The sequence below is a fragment of the Dasypus novemcinctus genome, chromosome 6 (genome assembly GCF_030445035.2).
Source record: "Dasypus novemcinctus isolate mDasNov1 chromosome 6, mDasNov1.1.hap2, whole genome shotgun sequence".
Taxonomy (NCBI): Eukaryota; Metazoa; Chordata; class Mammalia; order Cingulata; family Dasypodidae; genus Dasypus; species Dasypus novemcinctus.
In genome coordinates, this window is record NC_080678.1 from 44,777,418 (window position 1) to 44,800,874 (window position 23,457).

The 23,457-nt window shown below is 38.8% G+C and overlaps 1 pseudogene; it reads right to left on the reverse strand.

The window, feature by feature from the left end:
* Positions 1-8,522: 8,522 nt before the first annotated feature.
* LOC101435423 (cytochrome P450 2C9-like) lies at positions 8,523-22,948 on the reverse strand (annotated as a pseudogene).
* Between the last annotated feature and the right edge of the window lie 509 nt (positions 22,949-23,457).

Genomic DNA, 23,457 nt, shown 5'->3' on the forward strand with positions numbered 1-23,457 from the left:
TATATTAGGCTTCATTTTTGAAGAAGTTTTGGACCACAGAAAGGTTAAATTATGGCAGGGGAGGAACACTGGTCTGGGGTATTATTGATAGGGGGCACATGGTTGGGAGGGAGCTGCAGGGTGACTAAGAGTTACCTCCTGAGAACCTCTGTGTTGATCAAATTTGGCCACTCTCTAAGCCAAACTCAGCACATAAATGCATAACCTTCCCCCCATCATGGGACATGACTCCCAGGGATGAACCTCCCTGGTGCCATGGGATTACTACCAATCACTAACTGGCGATGCAACTAGAGAGAGACTTTGAATAAAAGGGTCAATTTCAGACAAGCAGAATATCTCAGCCTACAGGTAGACTGAGATATTCTGCTGATCATGTGTTAAAAACTGCTTTTTGACCTTGAATGAAAGGGGGAAATGGCAAAGGCAAATGAATTTATATGGCTAAGAGTCTTCAAAAAATAGTTGGGAGGTCATCAGAGGAGTTGTGCTTACATATGCCTCAGCAGGACTCCAGAGATAGCCAAAGTAGATATAACCCCAGGTCATGGTTCTCCTGAGGGTTATGGAGACCCACATATTTTATGGTCACAGCAGGTGGCTCTGGAGTTCAATGCTTTGTCAGTGGGCCCTACTTTGGAATTTGTGTTCTGAAGTGTGATGGAATTGGACTCAGATATGAACTTTCTACACATACCTCTTCTGTCACTTTTACTGAGCCTGTGGTTGGCACTAGGGTTGATGTATACTTAGGAGACTAGAGTCTCTGGACTGTCCATGTGCCAGCAGGGCCCTGAGCCTCAGCAGAGTTGCAACTCCTGCCCTCTGGTTCATTGGACTTACCCAGGTCAGCTAACAGGGAGGTGTAGATGGTCATACACCACACCAGGGAACAGAGTGTGCCTACAACTGCAAGCAGGAGAAATGCATCCATTATTCATGTGGAATCTAAGCCCCCTCTTGATATAGAGGTGGAGTGGACATCACCATCCCAGGGTCCACAGGCTGGAGGAATAAATATGGATTAGACTGGACTTACCGACATTCTACTGTGGAGCTATTTGACTAGTAATGGAAGAAATTTTAGCATTGATGTGGAGAAAGTGTCCACAGTAGGTGCTGAGGGCAGGGAGCAGGAAGAAGAGATGTGATGTGGGGGCATTTTTGGAAGTTGAAGTTAAATGATATTGAAAGGAAAGATGCTGGACAAAATATATCCTGGTATAACCCACTGAATAGACTGGGGGAGACTGTAAACTACAATGTAAAATATCATCCACGTGGTGAAGCAGTGCTCCAAAATGTCTTCAGCAAATGCAATGAATGTGCCACAATGATGAAAGAGGTTTTTAATGTGGGAGGAGTGGGGTGAGGGGGAGTGGGAGATATATGGGAACCTTTTATATTTTTTGAATGTAACATTTTTTGTGATCTATGTCTTCAAAAAAATACAATTAAAAATTGATGGGGGGTAGTAAGTGGGGTATATAGGAACCTCATGTTTTTTAATATAAGTTTTGTGTGATCTATTAAATTTTAAAAAAGATAATTAAAAATAATATAAAATAAAATAAAAATAAAGTCAGGTAGTGAGCATCCTCCAACTTTGTTTTTCTTTTTCATGATGTTTTCGAAAATCAGGACCCCTTAATGTTTCAAATATGTTTGATAATTGACTTTTATATCACTACACTACCACTTTCAGCCATCCCTTTACAAACCAGCTGTGTTAGTTATACTCAGTATAATGTTTTACCATCAACTCTATTTCCACACTTTTAGAGTTAAAGCAATTAAAAATTCTACATACATTAAGCATAGTACCCCTTCCTTCTCAGGCTGCATCGTATCTCCTAGTAACATATACTTTAGGCTTTAAGTCCATGTGTTGGCTTATTTCACTCAGCATCATGTGCTCAGGGATCATCCATGTTATCATTATGTGTCCCAACTTCATTTCTTATTATAGCAGGATAGTATTCATTGTATATATATACCACATTTTGTTTATCTATTTCATCAGTTGATGGACACTTGGATTGTTTCCATTCTTTGGCAATTGTGAATTATGCCACTGTGATCATTGGTGTGCAAATGTCTGTTCACATCATTGTTTTCAGTTCTTCTGGATATATTCCTAGTGAGGGATTACCAGATCATGTAACACTTCTATATTTAGCTACTTGAGGAAAATTGGTGTGCAAATATCTTTTGAGTCCCTGCTTTCATGTCTTTGAGTGTATATCTAGTAGTGATATAAGTGGTGTTAGAAGTTTTCCCTTACAAGATTTATAATGATTAACTGATCACAAGGTTCATAATGTGTAAAAACAGTGCCTTGCATTCCCATGACATAGAACAGACCCCTATCTATATAGCCTACACACTCAGATACAGCTCATTTTCTCACAAGAACAGGCAAAGGAGCCACATGGCACTACCAACCTCTCCCGCATCCCTAGAATTCACTACCCCTAGTGTACCACACCCTAGCCATACAAAGAAAAACATTCACTTCTACAGTTCCCTATAGGCACTTCAAAGGCCAAACCTCCTCGCAATGACTAAGCATTTTCCCACCTATAAACATACTGCATAAATTCATGACTGCCTCTGCCAGAGGCAGGCTGAAGTCTCTCTTCATGGCAGCTCCCCTGCTGCCATGCCAGCAGGGAGGGGGTGTGAAATGTATTCTGAAGACCCCCCTCCATTGAGAAGGCTTCCCAATAAAGTTTCTGCCTGCAATCTTAATCCCTGTGTCCCAGCGAGCGCTGTTTTTTCTAAAAGGTAGAGATATGATAATTCTATACTGAATGTTCTGTGGAACTGACAAATTATTTTCCACAGTGGCTGCACCATTTTCTCTCTCTTCCAACAGAAAACCCATCTTTCCATGTCTTGGCATCCTTTTCAACACTTTTGACTCTCTGTTTTTTAAATAGTAGTCATTCTAGTGAGTGTATAATCGTTCGAATTGTGTTTTTGATTTACATTTCCCTAAGGGCTGTTGATGTTGAGCATCTTTTCATGTGATTATTGGCCATTTATATATCTTCTTTGGAGAAATGTCTATTCAAGTCTATTGGCCATTTGAAAATTAGGTTGTTTGTGTCCTTGAATTTTAGGAGATATACACAGACACACACATATAATTACAGAAACACTTATGAGATATGAGGCTTCCAAATATTTTTATTCCATTCTGTAGGTTGTCTTTTGCAGCCATAATGAAGTCCTTTGAAGCAAAAATGTTTTACATTTTGATGGTCCTATTGATCTATTTTTTCCTTTTGTTGCACATGCTTTTGGTATAAATCTAAGAAACTATTGCCTAACAGAGTTCTTGAAGATGCTTGGCTATGTGTAAATAGTTGAATTTTATTGTGCTGGTTATTATATTTAGGTCTTTGACCTATTTATACTTATTTATTTTATTTTTCCATTTTTTATTAATTTTTAAAAAAACATACATAGATCACACAATATGTTACCTTAAAAAATATAAGAGGTTCCCATATACCCCACTCCCCAGAGCCCCCATTCCTCCCACATTGACAACTTCTTTCATTAGTATGATATATTCACTGTATTTGATGAGTACATTTTGGAGCATTGCTACTCAACATGGATTATAGTTTATGTTGCAGGTTATACTCTCTCCCAACCATTCAGTGGGTTATGGCAGCATCTATAATGTCCTACATCTGTCCCTGCAATATCATTCAGGACAACTCCAAGTCCTGAAAATGCCCCCAAATCATGCCTCATTTTACTTTGCCTGCCTCCAACAACTTGCATGGCCACTGCCTCTGCATCAATGATATAATTTCTTCAATTGCTAGAGTAACAATAATTTTATAGTAGAATACCAGTGAGTCCACTCTAATCCATAGTTTATTCCTCCATCCTGAGGACCCTGAGATGGCAATGTCCACTCCATCTCTAAATTGAGAGGGGGCTTAGATCTCACATGGCTGATGGATGGAATTTTCCTGCTTGCAGGTGTAGAATCTCTCAGTTGCCTGGTGTGGTAGTTGACCATCTTCACCTCCCTGTTAGTTGACCTGGGTAAGTGCAATGAATCGGAGAGTAGGTGCTGCAACACTCCTGTAGCTCAGGAAGCAGCTGACACATAGAAAGTAGAGAGATTCAAGTCTCCTGAGCAAACACTAACCCCAGTGCAAAACAAAGATTCAGTAAAAGTGACAGAAGAGGCATGCATAGAGAGGTCACATCTGAGTCCAATTCCATGACATTCAGGAGCACAAATTCCAAAGTAAGGCCCACTGGCAAGGCACTGAACTTCAAAGCCATATGTCATGACCAAAGGACCTGGGTGTCTCTGTAGCCCTCAGGAGCACACCTGTCTGGGGTTGTATCTACTTTGGCTGTTTCTGAGATCCTGCTGAGATGTGCTGAGCATAACCCTTCTGATGTCCTCCCAACTAAGATTGAATACCCTGAGCCATATAAACACATTTGTCTTTACCATTTCCTCCTTTTATTTAAGGTCTTTTTCTAGTTGTATCACCAGCTGATGCATGGTAGTAGTCCCTCAGCACCAGGGAGGCTCATCCTTGGGAGTCATGTCCAATGCTAGGAGGAAGGTAATGCATTTACATGCTGGGTATGGCTTAGAGAGTGGCCACATTTGAGCAACATAGAGGCTCTCAGGAGGTGACACTCAGGCACCCTGCAGGTCTAGGTTTAGCGGAATTTTCAAGCACACAGGCTCATAAACATAATCATCAGTATCAAGGACATTTGATGACCCATTTATATTTCACTTTTGTATATGAATTGGGGTGGGGGTCACCTTTAATTCTTTGCATATGGATATGTTATTTTGCAAGCAACATTTCTGTGGTAAGGACAAGAAAGTATAGGGTTTTATTATGCAATTGATTCTTGTTGCCCTCTGTTGTTTGAGAAACAACATCCCTTTGAATTTCCATATTAACAGGGCAGTCTTCTTCAAAAAGTCACAAGCAAGTGTCCAGAAAGCAAAGCCAAGAGGAGCAGTGGCTGAGCCGGGATGCAGTGCTGGCCTATGCCCTTTCCCCACCTGTGTAGTTTCTGGTTATTTCTGTGGTAGTTCATGACAAATACCCTAGAGTGGACTGGCTAAACAACAAGAATTTATCTCACATTTTTTGAGAACAAGAGCCCCAAATCACATACTGGCAGACCATGCTTTCTCCTGGTGTCTGTGGTATGCTGGTGAGGACTGGCCTATAGTCCTGCTGTCCTTGGCTTATAGATACAGCTCACTTGTGACACATGGTGATCTCCTCTGTCCCTCCTCTGGTTTCCTACTCCTCCTGCTCAGTCACCTCCCCATAAAGAAACTAGCCATAGTGGATAAGGGCCATCCTTACTCAGTTTTCCTCACCTTAACTGATAACACATTCAAGGATCCTATTTACAAATGAGATCCCAACCGGAGGACTGAGAGTAAGGACTAGAATATATCTTTTTTGAGGGACTTCAATCCCCAAAACTGCCCTTTGGCCTGTCCAGCAGTGCACCTTCACCAGGATCTTCCTTGTTGCCGAGGGTCAGTGAGGTAGGTTTGATACTCTGTCAGCCACACTCCTCCTAGACAGAGTTCCTGACAGGATATGTAGTACTTGTCCCAGCAATACCAGCTCCTCAATACCATGGCAGCTCTTGTGACCATTTCCCCTGGTCTTAGAACCACTGGGAAGCCCACAGTCCCCTATCCCTGCTCACCTGTCCAAGAAAGTAGACACTTGACTGGCCTGAAGCATGATCCTGAGGCAGAGATGGACCTCTGCCCTTGGGGTACAAACAACCAAATCAGAGAGCATGATGGACATGAAGGTGACAGAAACTAGAAGAGAGCATGAACATCTCAGCAGGGTTTAAGATGGAATCTAATGACCCTGCAGAAGACGCCTTCTACCAGAATCTGCCCAGAAGGTTTGTTCTGTAAAGGTGCAGGAAACAGGCCTTGATATAGTCAACGGAGGAGCTGCTGCAGGGTATATGTTAATCCTGTGTCTCCCAGCTGTGTCCTCATGAATTCCCATCTGCCTCTGACCCTTTCTTATTCTCACTGTATTGTCACATAGATACAGAAACTCTCATCCCTCATGATGCTCCTTTATTTCTCAGGACCACTGGTTGCTAGGCCCATCCATTTTGCACACCAAGATTGTTCACTCCAGGGTACCTGTCAAGTACCAGGTACTAGTGTTATCCTCTAAACACACTGTTGCTCTTTCAGAAATAGTGAAAAGCAGTTGCTAGTGTTGCATCAAATACATAAGTGGACCCTAAGCCTCAGTGACACTCATATGATCTCAAATCTCTAGAACCCTATTACAAACACTGACCAGGCTGATATTGTAGGTGTTAGGATGCAGATACTAGTAAGACTGTGATAGCTGCTGAGGTCTGAAGGGTTTGGGCTCTGGACCAGGCTCTTGATCACACAGTCTGACCTATTGTTTGTAGGGTGAGACTTGCCTGGGCCTCACATCTGAGTTCCTCTCCTCAATGCTGGAAGCTTCAGCAATGCTCTCTTCTCCCACATTCCCCTACATGCCCGCATGTAAAGTTTGAAAATGGATGGTGGTGATGGTAGAACAATATTGTGGGTGTAATTAACAGCAGTGAATTATATATGGGAATGTGTTTCAAAGGTGAAATTCTATTCCTTTAGATGTTTCTAGAATAAAAATTAAGATGAAACATAGGAATTTATAATACAAAGAAAACCCTGTTTTAGATGATGGATATAGATAATAGGACAATTATAAAAATGTTTTTTCATGAATTTTAATAAAGGTAACCACAGTAATGCAAGTTGTTAATAATAGGGTGATGTAGCAGTTTGATATAATTGATGAATTCCAAAAAGAAATATTGGATTATGCTTGTAATCTGATCTGTACCTGGGTATGACTGAGTTATGATTAGGGCATTCAGTTTCCACTCCTTGGTGGATGGGGACTCACAGATAAAGGTGTGACAAAGAACAGAGTTGAAGGTTTTTAATATTGGAGCTTTGATATTGGAGTTTGGTGCTGAAGACTTAATCTGGAGTCATGGGAAGTCAGCATGCAGAGAAGAGAGAAGCCAGCCCCAGGAAGGAAGAAACCTTGAAGCCAGAGTAAAGCAAGTCCGAGGAATGTAGGAACCCAGGATACCTGAACCCTCGCAGACATAGGCAGCTATCTTGCTTCAAATAGGCTTTGTTAAGGGAAGTAACTTATGCTTTATGACTGGTATCTGTAAGCTCCTACCCCAAAACCAACCAGGTTCTGGTATTTTGCATCAGCACCCCTTTGGCTGACTAATACAGGTGGTATAAGGGAAAATACACCTTAATATAAACATAGATAACAATTAATAGTACAATGAAACTATTCTTTTCTCAATTTTAACAAAGGTACCATAGTAATGCAAAGTGTTAAAAATGAGGGAGGGTGGTATATGTGAAAGCTGTATTTTTTACATAGCTTTTTCTGTAAAAGTACTTCAAGTAGAAGGAGGAAAAAATGAGTATGGTTTGAAGTGTACAAATGTTTGAATGTCTATAATTTGGAGACAACACGATGCTAATGACTTTAGGACCAATGCATCAAATTACCACCACACTTATGTTAAGTGTATAACAGTGTGATGCCGATAGAAAGAGAATAAAGCCTGATGATATCTTGAAGAGTTATTGTTCTCTGGTGCAGAGAAAAGAATAACATCCAGAACACATGATTAGCAGTATGGAAACATATAATTATACTTGAACCTAAGTCAGTAAACAGGAGGTATTAAAATAGTTCAAATTTTCATTTAGTGTTGATGGTAACATCAAAGGGGGGACATGAATTCTCATAATTCAATGCTCGTTTCTTCCCAAGGTTGATCTTGTCCATATGTCCCCATAGGTTGGAACCGCTCACTGACACACTTTCTGTCACCTTCAATCCCAAATCTCCAGTGACTATCTACAGCATTTGTCTACACAATCTTGTCAGACGAATTCTCTTCTTTCCACTCCTTATGCTCCCATTAAGAGAACGAGCATGTCCTCTTTGACTGTGGTTTACTTTCCCCTTTCATTTCTTACTTTATTATGTACAAATGAAGGAAAGTTTCAGAATAAACCAAGGAAAACTAACACATTTCTTTAGAACACACAGAATACTACATGCCTATGATTTGACATAAATTTTTTTTGCTATGATTCACAGTGATAGAGAAATAACTTAATAATTTATCTAATAGTTAGAAGTAACTCTATTAAATTATTAAGGCATGTGGTGGGCAATATGATATTACAGAGCATGGAGAATAGTAGGTAAATTTGTGCAGTGTAATGCAGGAGACTGACCTTAATGGAGGTGGAATTCCCCCTCGACCTTCAGGGCATGGGGAGATGTAGACAGGGGAGGGCAGAGAAGTTATCCCCAGAAGAGGGGGGAGATGACCAAATGCCCCTGAGGAGAGCACCTGTAGGCGATGGTATAGCAGCAGACAGATGGCCTGCCCCTTCTTCAAACAGGAATGAAGCAAAGCTGATATGAGGGTGGCACAGAGAGAAATACAGTCTCAATTGGGGTGGTGTCAATGTCCTTTGGGTCAACCAGAGACTTCAGGGTAAATTTCTGCAAAATGATGGTCAGGAATAAAAACAGCTCCATGCGGGCCAGCCCCTCACCCAAACAAATTCATTTTCCTGGAAATTATAAACACAGGGGTAGATACTTCTAGAACATTCTGTTTCTGAAATACGACAGTGCACTCAGTAGCTATATGGTGAATGACTGACTTGAGGGGTGAATTGCAGGCATGACAGAGACATTTGCTGATCACCTAAATCTTTCAGTGGGCACTTACCACATTAAAATATTTATTGAGAGTCAGCAATATGCAACTTACTTCACTGAATATTTCCTCATTACAACTGCTCTTTTGACCCTGAAGTTTCTGTCAATATATTCTTGAGAATCACACCCACTTTGCTTGTCAAAGTGGGATGAAGAGGGTAAAACTGATAAGAGGCATCTCACATACATAGCTTTGCTTCACTTTCTACAACAGAAGCTAATTCAAGTAATGATTTTTTCCCCTCATGTACTCTCAAGAGCATATGCCTAAACCTCTCACCCCATCACTTAAATATTTGAATAGTTCCTGTGCCTGCCCTATGGATTAATTCCAAATAATTTGACCTGGCCCTTTACATTTTGTTCCCAGTCTGGTTTTCCATGATCTTTCCTTCTACTCCCTATAAGCTCAACCTACATCTCCAACCGTACTACCTTTCATCAATCTCCAGCACAATGTGCCATTTCAAGTCATAATGTTATGTGTTTTGTTTTGTTTTGTTTTTTCTTTTGTCTTAGATGTATTACTCGAACTTGTTTACAGTCTAGGTAAATATACTTTCCTCTTTATAATTTTGTGATCCCCTCAGGATGTAGAATCCTGCCTTCACTGGATTTCCTTAGCATTATATTCAGGCTTCCATTGGAACATGGATCATTTTGAATCACAATTCTTTGTTTGTTTATTTATCTAAGTTATAGATGTACATTCCTTGAAGACAATCCTTGTCATCTTGGTTCCATGCTGCCAGATCCAAAGCAAGCATCAAAGGCCATAAAAACACTTAAGGCAATTCCTTGTCCAGAGTCTCTGCACATACTGCAGGAGTGGAGTCCCCACTATCCACTATGAGGTGTCATGAATTGAAGGAAGAGCAAGGTGCTCTGGAATCTATGATGGTATCCTGCCAAAATCCCAAGGGTTCCTTGATCTCACAGTTATTTGGTAGGCAGTTCTGAATTTTTCCATCTAAAGCAAATATTCTGCTCCTTTCCTTGTGTCTATTACTTTTGTCCTCATGCCTTGAACTCTCTTCTTTCCTTGCTCCCAGCCCCTTGAGACCACTGAAGTGTCATTTCTTCTAATCCAGTGCTTCTTATTCCATTTTTTACTTCACTGTTGGTCATATGTGAGCAGGAAGTAGGTAACTTCCCCTCTTGGCCCTTAGTGAAACTTATGCTTGCTTCTCTCACAGAACTGGGCATATTTGATTATAATGATCTGGTCACTCATCTCCTTCCCTAACTGTAGAGTGGCTTGATGCCTATTACTTCTCATGCATACTTATATTCCTGAGCTCATCAAAGTTCATCAAAAGGTGAGGGGCACCTATAAAAGATACTTAGGAAAGCTGTGATATTTGTGATACCTTTCTTAAGGTTTTTGAGGACTGTCTCGAGTTTCCTTTTCTAGAGGAGCGATTTGTTAACTCAATCTGGAGGTAGAATTCAATCAACCCATACTCTACCTTCCTCATCTGGCAGAACTGAGTCACCTCCCATAGAGCCCCACTAATCTGACCCAATAATGCGGACATAGCTTACAGTACAAATGTAAATATGAATGATGGTGGTGTCATGATCATGCACAAAGAGCAGATCTACCAGCCCCAGGATAAGCATTGTGGAAACGCCAGCTGATCCCCAAAAGTATCTTTTCCCGTGAAGTACCTGCTGAGAAAGCTCTGAAGTAGTCACTCTTCTTAAAGTGGCCACACTCATCCAAAAAGTGGCCAGGATCAAACCTCTCTGCGTTGGGGAATTCTCTCTTATCATGCAGCACAGAAGTCAGTGATGGTAATATGGTTGTGCCCTAAAATGGACAGATTGATAAACTGAATTATAAAGAATTCTTTGCTGGAGGAAATGTAGGAAATCACTTATTCTAATCTCTTTAATGTATAGGTGAGGAAACCCAGGTCTAAAGAAAGGAAATGACATTTCCAGGAAGATTAACCATGTAAGAAGGAGGGATCAGTTTAAGGCCAGTGGCACTGATCTTGCTAAAATAGCCTCAAATGCATTTCAGGTACTGAGCACTTGAGTAGATGAGTGCCGAACTTTCTGAATCTTCTACTTTACTTTGAATCAGGCTGGACCACACAGCACCTGCTCTGTTTCATCACTTCAGTTTTACACATCTTATATGTGAATTATTGTTTAAAATAGAAGTTTCTGCTGGTTCTTGAATAATCAGAAGTAGCTGTATCTGTTCATAGGGCTTTTAAAAACACAGTCTAATCTAATGAAAAATGGCCTTTTCTGGAATAGTAAATCCAGTAAAAAATGATGAAGGTTGATAACGCAAATTTCTTTCTTAATTTAAAAATTTGAAAGAGCTTTCTTTGCAGATGAATACAAGCTAAATAGGGATAGCAAAAGTAGAAATATCATTTTCCTACAATTTGGGAAGTTCATCAGTTAATAGTAAAGCAGTTGTGCGAATGATTTCGAAATGGAATGTACTCTAGGTCTTAAAGTACTATACCACATATGAATTAATTACATATGAAAAACATCAAATATGGAATGGAGAGATTTCATAGGTACTCCTCACTAAGTGAGAAATTTAGCATCAAAATAATTGGATAATCTGATATTATGTGCCCCCATTTCCCTGATATAGTACAAACACATCACCTGTTGAGTTTTTTGCCAAAAGCATATACCAGGAATTTAATGTCCTGAGATATATTACACAAAATCAGAGTGAGTAACATTTTACATGACAATTGTTTGGACTCTTTAAAAATGTGAATGTACTGAAGAAAGGAAGCTTCCAAAGAAACTAAGGAATCCAAAGGGACAAGATAAAATAATAAATAAAATAAAATCAGACAATTTATTCATTAAAATATTAAAAAAATAAAGGAATAACACAATATTTGAAAAATTTTTCTAGTGAATGGTGGTGATGATAGCAGAGCATTGTGAATACACTGAGGTATTTGTGGGAATGTGGTTTAAAGGGGGAATTTTTAGATTGTGCATATGTTAGTAGAATAAAAACTTAAGGATGCATAGGACTGTACAACACAAACAGCGAACCCAGTTGGAAATGATGGGTTGTAGTTTATAGTATAATTTTAAAAATGTTTTTTCATGAATTATAACACAAGTAGCACACTAATGCAAGGTGTGACTTACAGGATATTATTTGGAAATTCAATACTGAAAGACTGATTTTTCTGTAAACCTTTATCTTTTCTAATTAAAAAAAAAGCTCATATGAAAATATGTGAAACTGAAGTTTGACTTTCCATTCCTATTGGAACACTGCCTTCTTCATAAATTTATGTTTTGTCTCCAAGTGCTTTTGTGCTACAATGGCAGAGCTGAGTATTGGCAATAGAGACCTTATGGCCCCCAAACAGAAATATTTACTTTCTGACCTGTTACCAAAAAAGTCTGTGGAATTCTGTTTTACATCATGGTCTTCATCTAATGCAGTGACACCATCCTGTGGTAAATAAATTATTTACCTGATTGGGAGGAAAGGAATGATCAGTGCCCATAGCTGCATATTCCTTTTGCAGAAGAGGTGGTACCTTGTCCTCAGGCTCTGAGCATTCTAAGCTCAAAAAGCCTGAGTTGGGATATATGCCCTGAATGGGCATCTGCTTAGCAGATGCAATGCTTCCCGCAGCAGAATGTAGTAGATGGTGAGATTGGCAATCCCTGCCTGAATCTGTGGTTTACTTCAAATTAGTTAGTAATAGGAGGAGATGTTAGTTTGATTGATAATTGTTGTCGACCTAATATTGAAAAAAAAAAAAGGCTTTCCCTGGTTGTGTCCTTGGGTGAAAAAGAGTGGACTCAAACTCCTAACTCTTCATGTGGACAAGAGCCATTGTTTGTTGGTAATAGCCTTGATTCCCTCTTCCCTAGAGATAGCATAGGAATTCCACCCTTACTAAGTTACCCAAACCATTCTTTATCATCAAAATAGAATTTTTAGTTGTTTTAATTTTATATAATAGCAATATATGCTGGTATCAATTGAGGGATGAAATATCTTGTAGTATATCAATTAGAAAGTTTGAAAAAATATACAAACCATGTATTAGAAGGCATCGGAAAACTGACAAGACAAAACTTGGTGTCGAGATTCCCGAGGTGGAAGAAACTTGGAGAGGTAGGTAAGATGACACCTTCAGTCAGTTTTAAACTGTGTCCATTTTCAATATTGAAGGAGGTAAGATATTATATCTTTGTATCATCTTATTGGAGGAGCGCTGAACGCTTTCTGGAAGAAGGCAAACATTATCTGTGCCTTTGCTTTTAAATATCTAATCTTCGGCATTTAGTAAAAAATTATCAGGTATCCCAAGACAGAACTTAGTGGTCACAAAAACAAGAGAGAATTGGGTGAGAGGCAATAAAATATACTATGGTAGGGACTATTTCCCACCTTTTTTGATGCAAATATTACCTCTATATCAGAAATCTGAAAAGAAAAATTTAATAAAGAAAAATTGCAAATCAATATATTTTATGAATGTAAATACAAAATGTTGAAAATAAAATCCAGATGTTTTCATATACATTTATCAATACATATATATATCTGAACATATATAGATATGTGTGTGTTTGTATGTAGTGGGGAAATAGAGGCCAAAGTATATGACTGTAACAAAATCCATTTGAAAAAATTATGAGCCCATTAATTATAAAAACATACAAAAATAAAAGATTTGGAGGGACATCCTTAATTGGGTAAAAAGAGTGACAAAATATATTTCCTTGCAGATGTAAAACAAAAACAATAAAAACCAAAAATTCCCTTAACCTTCACTTCTATTCAACAATTATCTTAGAAATCCTAGCCTGACCCATAATACAACAAATATAAATCAAAGACTTGAGAATTTGAAAACAAGAAATGAAAGAAATAATCCAGATTACGGGATTGTGTAGGTAGAAATTCCAAATGAATTTAAGACAAATTACTAGCAATATTAAGTGAATTTAACCAAGTTTGTACTAATGGCATCAAACTAATAACATCAATTCCATTCCCATATACCAGAAAAAAAATGGAATGCTCATTTAAAATAATTATACAATTTATAATAACATAATAATAACCTAGCAAAAAACCTAATAAAAATATGTAAACCATGTACTGAGAACATAACGTTATTTAGAAAATTAAAGCCAGCACAAAGAAGTTGCAAGCACATGCCATATTCAAGAATTATAAGATTCGATATGTCAAAAAATCAATTCTTTCCAATTTGATCAGTAGATTTTATGCCACCTAACAAATCCCTTAGCTGAGTGTTTTGGGAATTTGACAAGTTGATATTAAAATTTATTTGGACGTATAAACAGCTAAGAGTGGCAAAAACAATAGAAAAGGAGAGCAAATTCAGAAGCCTCAGACTGCCTGATACCAAAATTTGTTATAAAGCTTTATAGTCCCAAATGGAAACAATCCAAAATCCATCAAGCTGTCCCCTGAGTAGAGAGCATTGGAATCATGCAGGAAGTATGAGCCCTTTAAATGCACTGAATTGCAAGATAGGGGAAAGAAGTCTTACTTTGGGGATGAGGTAGTTTCTGAATTTAATGTCCTGGGTCACCGCATGGGGCAGGTTGCTGGGGAGGAGGTCAATGTATCTCTGGATCTCGTGCACCACTGCATCCGTGTAGGGCATGCTGCTCCTGTCCGGCATGGAGGGGCTCCGGTGTCTGCCAACCACAAGGTCAATCTCTTCCTGGACTTTAGCTGATAAGGCACAAGTAAATTCTGATGCAAAAGGGGAAAATGGACATTTGCCATAGCAATTCAAGATTACAGGAAGTATTATGAAACTGTCCTACATCATTATAAACATTAATTTTATACCTAGAAGTACACCGAGACATGTAGATCAAATTGCCATAATATAATTACAAATAACTTTCCTATATGATAGGCATTATATAAATTTGTAAATACGTATATATTAGAACAAGATGCATAAAACATAGAAATAAAGAGATATTTTAAAATATAATAGTATATAATTAACTTAAGAAATTACTGTCCTTTCAGAAAGAAAAGCAGAAATCAAAAATAATTTTATGTTAAAATAATACACGTTTTAAAATTAAATTCCACCATTGGATCTACATGGGCATATATGTTTGTTTGTACAATTTTGTACAAGTAACAACATTATATAATCATCGGCCAATTCGAATGTGCCTGTAGCAAATCATCTCCCCTGAAATTCAGAGAGCACACAGGAGCTGCAGGGCTTCTACTGTCCACATAGTTCCTCACCTCTTTCAGTCAACATCCTTTTATTCAAAGGTGCCACTTTTATTCCTTCATCAAATTTGGACAAATTAGAGCTGGTGGCTTAGTAATGGATCTTCTGGAACACAGTGAATATCAAGTACACTAGCAGTGTCTTGCCAACCTCTAATCTGAACTTCCCCTTACCCACCATGTGTGGTCATACCTGTGACCTCCGGGTGCTTCAACAGGAGCAGGAGTCCATATCTCAGGGTGGTGCTTGTTGTCTCTGTCCCAGCGGAAAACACATCTAATACAATCTCCATCAACTTTTCAACAGTAAATTCAGAGTATTGGATGAATTAGTTTGCCTGTATGTTTAATTACAATGTATCCAAAATAATTCTTATTCTTATTATTTGTAAAGCTCTACTGACAATTTTATTCTTTTTTTTCCTTCTTTATATTCTTATAAATGTTACATTAAAAAAATATGAGATCCCCAAATATCCCCCACCTCCCTACCCCACTCCTCCCACATCAACAACCTCTTCCATCATCGTGGCACATTCTCTGTACCTGGTGAATACATTTTGGAGCACGGCTGCTCCACATGGACAGTGGTCTACATTGTAGTCTACACTCTCCCCCAGTCCACCCAGTGGGCCATGGCAGGACACACAATGTCCAGCATCTGTCCCTGCAGCACACCCAGGTGATTATTTCAAAATTAAGGAAACACAGAAATTGGAGAGTACGAGATTTTAAAAGTATTGTATAGTGTATTAGAGACAATATGTTAATTGTTCCAATCTTTATTTCCTACTCCTTTAAGCTTACCTTGCCTATTAATTCCTTTTCCCAGCATAATTTAGAGTTTGATTGGCCATGCAATATAGTTCATGCCAATGAGATCTAAGCTGAACCCTGCTGGTACCACTTTTCACTTTATGTCTTAGTCAAAACACAGATATGAGGATGGAAGTGGGGCAGATATCATATTGGGATAGAAGGATATACATGAAGCTGAAGGCCTATGTAGGAATGGTAAAGAAAATGGAAGGAACCTAACTTCAGGATGCTACAAGACTACTGTGTTGGCCTTGGACTGACCCAAGTGAGTCTTTGCATGTGAGATAAATTAACCCTATTTTTAAGCCATTATTAACATGGATTTCTACTACTTGAAGACTAACAATAATTGATAGAAGAGGATAAATTAAATTGTGCAACATATAATATGGCAGCACAACCCAGAATGGACTACAGAGAATGAATTCACCATTTAGGGCAAGTCAGTGCTATTTTATTCCAGATGCATGGTATTGGGCAACTCAGTCTAGGAAACGAGAGTGAGAAGTGGTAGGAATATGCAAGTGGAAGAGACATAGGAAACATAATGACAGAGAGTTTGGTCATTAACTGCCATGTGCGATAAAGGAGATAGATATACTAGGGTTAATGCAGATGCCAAGGCCAAGTCACTGACTGAAAGGAGTGCTCAGGAACTGAAGTTGGGGCAGGGGAAGCACTTGAACTGTGGTTAACCTTTTCATTTCATTTTCCCAGAGATGGTGTTCAACGATCTTTACCATTTTCATTTTGTGTCAGGCTAGTTTGCATTTTCTAAGTTCTTTGAAATTTCTTCCATTTCATCTGAATTTGGGCATTCTGTTTCTCTTCTGGTGGTTTGCTATTGCCTAAGAAAACAGGGCCAAAGTTTGCATTTATGTAACAATTCAGGAAAATCTTCTGTGACGCTTTGTGCATATCCATGCACACTGTAGGGACATAAAGTGTTTGTCTATCATTATTTGTCTGATCACTTAATATCCCTAGTATGTAGAGAATTAATCAGTGGGCCAGATAATACATGAGCAAACAAATAACCGAGTGGTCATTAACATTGTACCTGTTCCATTTTGATCAGGAAACAATCAATAAAGTCCCGAGGATTGTTAATGTCCAGGGATGCTTGGTGTTCTTTTATCTTTTTCAAAATATAACTTTTTATAAAATCAACATTTTTTAGTAATTTATTATGACTCCCAGGGAAACAATCTATGAGAATGGGGAAAGAATGGCAGACCTAAAATAGAAAAAAAATCATTTATTAAATTAATAAAAACTTTTAATGAAGTAATATATGCCATAATGCCAAACTCTGGCTAGAAACTGGAGCTATAATGATGATAGATTTGAGGGAGGTAATTCTGACCACTGGATCAATGATAATAATCATTTCCTAAACTCATACATAATTTTTAAAATCTAAAAAAGCCTTTATAGCAATTTTCTCCTTTTTACATAAATTCTTGCTTATGCTTTGAAATACAGGATGGCATGGATTACTATGATTCCATGAATCATAGTAAATGAAGATGTATTTGTAAATGAAGATGGCCTAAGTAAATTAGGGAAATCTGAAACAGCGCCACATTAGTTCCTGCTGATTCTACTTCTATCTAGCAGTCTTATATATAGAATTGGCATTTTAAAACATTGAAGGTACCATAAAACCCAACTTTGCATTTTATGGATAAAGTGGCTGTGCACTAGTGCACTTAAATGACTATGCTAAGATCATACAATTATCATTTAGGCAGAGAGCAGGACAGGCCAGTTCAGCACAGCTCATACTGCATAAACTGAATCATATTGTAGTCACTAACAAAGTGATCTTGTCAGCTAGGGTCCTAACTGGAACATCAAACTCCCATATACATAGTATTTCCTGATGGCATCATTGTCCCAAACATATTCCTTCCTTGCACACCTAAAATAGGATGTTTCTGCGATGCAATTTGATGAAGAATTCTTAAGAAGACTAACTTTGTGGGTAATGGAATCCTATCAGCAGAGGACTCAGGTCTCCATTGAGTGCTATGGACATGCTTTTTGGAAGTCACCAAGTACTTTATGGAAACTGGGCTTTGGGCTTAATGGAAAAACCACTGAAGAGGAAGCCAAAGGATTTGAATCTGAACTCAATATTCTAGGTAAGTATTTTCTTGCAAGCAAAAGAATGTATTTCCTTAATGTTTGTTGCCAAGCTCTGGCCAGGACTGTGGTGTTCTAATATTCACTTCACAATTTCATCTCTCCTGAATGTAGAACTTGTCAGAAAAAAGAGAATACATGGATTTTCAGAAAAAAAATGATCTTGGTCTCACCTGGGTCCAAGGAGAGCTCAGAATCCTCATGTTTTCATTGAGTTTTTCCATCAGCTTAAGAAATTCCTGATCTGTATAAGTAAAACGATTGTGGAAAGTAATGGAGCAGATCACATTGCAGGGAGCACAGCCCAGGATAAAAGTGGGATCACAGGGTGATGCTAAAGAATTGGAAATATTTTTAAAACACCATTAAAATACACCTATGAAAGTCTTTTCTCTCACAGGAAAACAAGAAAAGGTAATTTTAGAATTACTAAAGCATTGTCCATTTAGAAACTCTCTTATCAGTAAAAAATTCAGCATGCAGAGAATCAACACTTCACGTTTCCCCTTGAACTCAATTGAGTATTCCATCATCATTGGTTGGTAATGGTTCTCCAAATATCCCATTACCTCCAACGCCTTTATTCACACCCTTCTAACCCAACATACCCATACTCTGGGGGGAAAAGCAAAAGAATGAAATGGGACTACTCTTGAAAACTCCTGAAAATTCAAAATATCACTGCAGGTTCACCTCTGTCTACAAAGACTATAGACAATTAAATGTTGATCCAGCAAGGACGATGATAGTTATGCACCTCAAAAATTCTAATATATAAGATGGAACCATATAGAGAACAACAGAGTGGAGATCTAAGGGTAAAAGAGTATGGGTAATTAAATATTTTAAATAACAAGTGTTAAAAAGTGAAAACCATCCATTTTATGTAAAGAAAACACTACAATAATAAAGAAAACTTGAGAAGACATTTTGTTTGCCAAAAAAGAAAATCAAGAAATTTTTTTCTAACTTCATTAACAAGTACGGTAAGCAACAAAATTTAAATCCATGAATGCAGTCCATTTGTTTCTTCACTTCAATATAGAAAAACAAGATATCCTGTACTACTGCTGTATGTCATCACCCATCAAAACCCCAAATTTAATTTATTTGGGCAAAGCTGCCCTCTTTGTGGATTTCTGAGTGTTTGCTCAGTATTAGCCATCAACAGAAATCAGTATGCCTTAATATATGTTAACACTGAGCATGATTTTGGTCAATTCCATCATTTTAGAGATGAAAGAAATTAAAGCTGGGGAAAGTTTATTTTTTGGTGGGGATATATAAATGAAATAATATTTATCAAGGATCAATAAATTTTAAATGCAAATGCCACAATTTCATATCTGTAAAATAATTAAAGGTATCTTGAATCTGGTGTTGTGAAGAAATGACAGCTGTTGACTAATAGGAACCCTGTTGTGTTTGCTGCTACAATACCAGGACCCTTTGCAGGTGAGAACAGGGTTGTTCTAAGATTTCAGGAAACATTTTATTATAGCTAGGGATGTGAAGGCTAATTAGGAAGCCTGTGAAATTTCTTTGTGTCCTTGATATTCACAGCTAAAACCTGATATTCAATCTTTCCTTTCACTTCATTTAAAGGAGAGAATGAAAAACAAGGTAATTTGGGATGCAATTTGAAAGTCAGAGTCATGCAATAAGGACTTCATGTGTCTGGAAAGCTAGGGGTGTGGGATAAATGAACATTTCATTCAGTAAAGTGTGTGAGAAAGACAAGCTAAGAAGCAAAGAGGGACCACTTATGCCATGCAAGACAGGGTGAGTATTGTAAAGAGTAGTTGATAGTTCAGTTAAGTAAATCATTTTACAGCCCAGAGTTTATAGCCTGGTTTTTGTCTATTGTAGAGAAGGATGCTTTGGCATTTATTTCTTATATAAATCAATTGTGTAAGTGTAAGTAACATTAAACAATTCATGTTGGTGGTTTATAAATAGTCCTGAGTTTATAGGGAAGTCACATGGTGAGCGTTCCCCTGGGGAGCCCACAGGTGAGCATCATCACTGGGCAGAACTGCAGGCCTGAGCCTTGGAGGAAACCCTCAGTCATGCCAGTGAGGAAAAGCACGTGCCACTTGTTTCATGCTCTGCAGGGCCATGATGAGGCTGTTCCCATAGTGTCCAAGGATAAGTGCTCCCTGGTGAACTTTCTAGAATAAGTAACCCACATGAAGATAAAGTAGAAACTGGACCTACAACTCTTGGGGAAAATGAGACTTAAAACTCACTATCTAAAAAAACCAAAAACGAACAAACAAACCAAAAAAACCCTCTGTCTACATGATATTCTGATTGCAAGTGAACAGACAATGCTCATGACAGAAAAGGAATAAATGAGATTTGCATACACATTTTATCCTCAAGCATGCATTCACACAGACATGCACAGACAACAGGCAAATATAGGTACACAGAAGCTCCCCCGGGGCTCTGCATTAAACCCACCCTCCTCCACCTGAGGGCGGATCCCACGACCTATAAGAAAGATTCGGCTGCTCCTGAAAGGGCTCCAAGGATGTCGATAGAGAAGAGGTCCTTCTGAGAAGGCAGGGATACAGCGAAAAGATTCACCCACCCTTGGTTTTTTCCAGCTCCTCCACAAGGCAGCGGGCTTCCTCCTGAACACGGTCCTCAATTCTCCTCTTCCCCATCCCAAAATTCCTCAGGGTCATGAGGGCGAAGCGTCGGAGATCCCTCCAAGTCTTTCCATTGCTGAAAACGACTCCTACAAGGAGGGAAAAAGGGCACCAGGAAAGATATCCTCGGCAACGAAAGGGATGCTGACACTGGAGAGCTACCCTAAGGACCAAGGTCTGCTGAGGAGCTCTTCAAGTCTCTGTTTTAATCCCCCACATCCCCTTCCATTAACATTGCCCAACACAGGCACACATCTACCGACCTTTTCTCCCTATTAGATTTTTCTGACAGCGGGAAATTGCCCCTTCCAGAAAACTCCTCTCCACAATCAATCAGAGCTTCCTTCACTGCTTCATATCCATGCAACACCACAGTGGGCTTCATGCCAAAATATAGAGTGAACACAGGGCTATAGGTTTCAGAGAGCTGGGAAATGGTAAGGAAAGTTAGATATTAGCAAGGAAGTGGCTATTTGGTCTATATATTGTGCATATATTAGGTAGGATGATTTTATGAATCTGTTGATGTTTTTACTCTGAAATAATTAAATATTCTGAAGTTTGTACATCAGCATGATGGATATATATGGAGGGTCTCTGATGTCTCAGGTGGTGGCATTATTGCTTGCTTTAGCTAGCTTTATTTAGTTCCATTTTACAGATAAAGAAATTGAGGTTTAGGTAATTTACAAGTTGTATCCATGATCCCCTGTCTAATAAATAAAAGACCCACACTTCACTCTGTTTGATTGGCTTCTGATACCTGATGAATTCATCAGTTCTCAATACCTATTTTGATGTGATCCCAGCTGACTACATCAGGATCACCTGGGAACCTCTTCTTTTGGGGATTCTGTTTAGTAGCCCAGTGATGAAGACTAGAAATCTGTATTTTTGAAAACTTCCCCAGAGGAGTCTAAGTCTGGTCCTTTAGAGTTCTGCTGGTATTGCTAACAGAGAAGAGAGTGTTCTCCACAGGGGCTGTGCCAGGACATGCACCATGTCCTGGAGGAACAATTTCTTCCACCCTGAAGCCTTCATAGGCCACAGGTAGCAGCTTCTTGCAGCGTCCAAAAGGATTCCGTTCCTACCCAGTGTCCCTGACTGATTAGTTCTCTCCCTTTCATCACTCATGCTGCTTCTGGGCTCCTATGACTATTTCCTTACATCAGGCCTAGTTGGCTTTGTCAGACAAATTTAATCATATTGGCTAACCAGAACAGGGCACAGGGTTTAGACAGTGGATGGTTTATGAGAATGGAATCTGCAAGCATGAAAACACTTCTTTAACTTGACTTTCAGACTGAAAATCTTATCCAAGCCTATGAAACAATGGAGGGTAGCACATTCCCTACTTTTGTTACTTGACCGTTTTGTTAATTTGATTCTATCTTACAATACCTTAACATTTCACTTCCTACAATACACATGAATTCATTTACTATTGGCGGCGGACTTGGCGCAGTGGTTAGGGCGTCTGTCTACCACATGGGAGGTCCGTGGTTCAAACCCCGGGCCTCCTTCACCCGTGTGGAGCTGGCCCATGCACATCAGTGCTGATGTGCGAAAGGAATGCCCTGCCACTCAGGGGTGTCCCGCGTAGGGGAGCCCCATGTGCAAGGAGTGCGCCTTGTAAGGAGAGCCACCCAGTGCGAAAGAAAGTGCAGCCTGCCCAGGAATGGGGCCGCTCACACAGAGAGCTGACACAACAAGATAACACAACAAAAAGAAACACAGATTCCCGTGCCGCTGACAACAACAGAAGCAGACAAAGAAGAAGACGCAGCAAATAGACACAGAAAACAGACAAACGGGGTGGGGGCGGGGAAGGGAGAGAAATAAAAAAAAAATTCATTTACTATTTCTGATATGACAGAAAAACAACAAAATAAAGCAACAAAAACCAACAATCTAAAGGGAACTTCTATTTTACAATGATCTATTTTAATACATTGCTTCCAAGTATGCATTTTATTTCCTATCAGGAGTTAATTTACTTACCTTTTGCAAGGCACTGGAGGAGCATAAAGCATACTTACATTGTTTAAGGATTTTCTGACCTCCTTAATATTTATCAATAGGATATTTCCAATAATTGGGAGAGGAGTAGGACCAGGTGGGAGTTTCCCTTTCCCATAAGTCTGTTTCCAGAGGGACAGGAGAAGCAAAGAGGAGAGGCACAGTACCAGGACCACAGCTGGATCCATTGAGCCTGTGCTTCTCACTAAGGCAAGTATGAACGTGCAGTCCAAAGCTTTACTGCACTCTCTGCCCATTCAAATTGTGACTCTTGGACCTTAGAAAGTGTCCAGACAGCTAGGTTCACTTAAAACATTACTGAATGGACTTTGGTGCATTGAAAATATCGAGAAATTGTTATTTAGTCTTTCGTTCTTTCCCAGGCTACAACCTAAAATAATGATTTATTGGTCTGGAGTATGGTCCAGATATTATTAAATCTATTTAAATTAAAAATATTTAGATGAAATATAACTTACTGAAGTAAATGGCTTGATGGAGAATATTTCTCAGATTCTCAATGCTCAGACTATCAGTTGGGAACTTCTGATTTGAGAGTAATCTGTGTATTCTATGTCTTTCATTAAAAATGTTTCTCCTTTTATGCTTTATCAAACACTAAATTACTCTTCTTTTCTTGAAAATGGAAGCATTTGAAATATTTTAATGTACTCTACTGACATTACAGCTGCCTAAA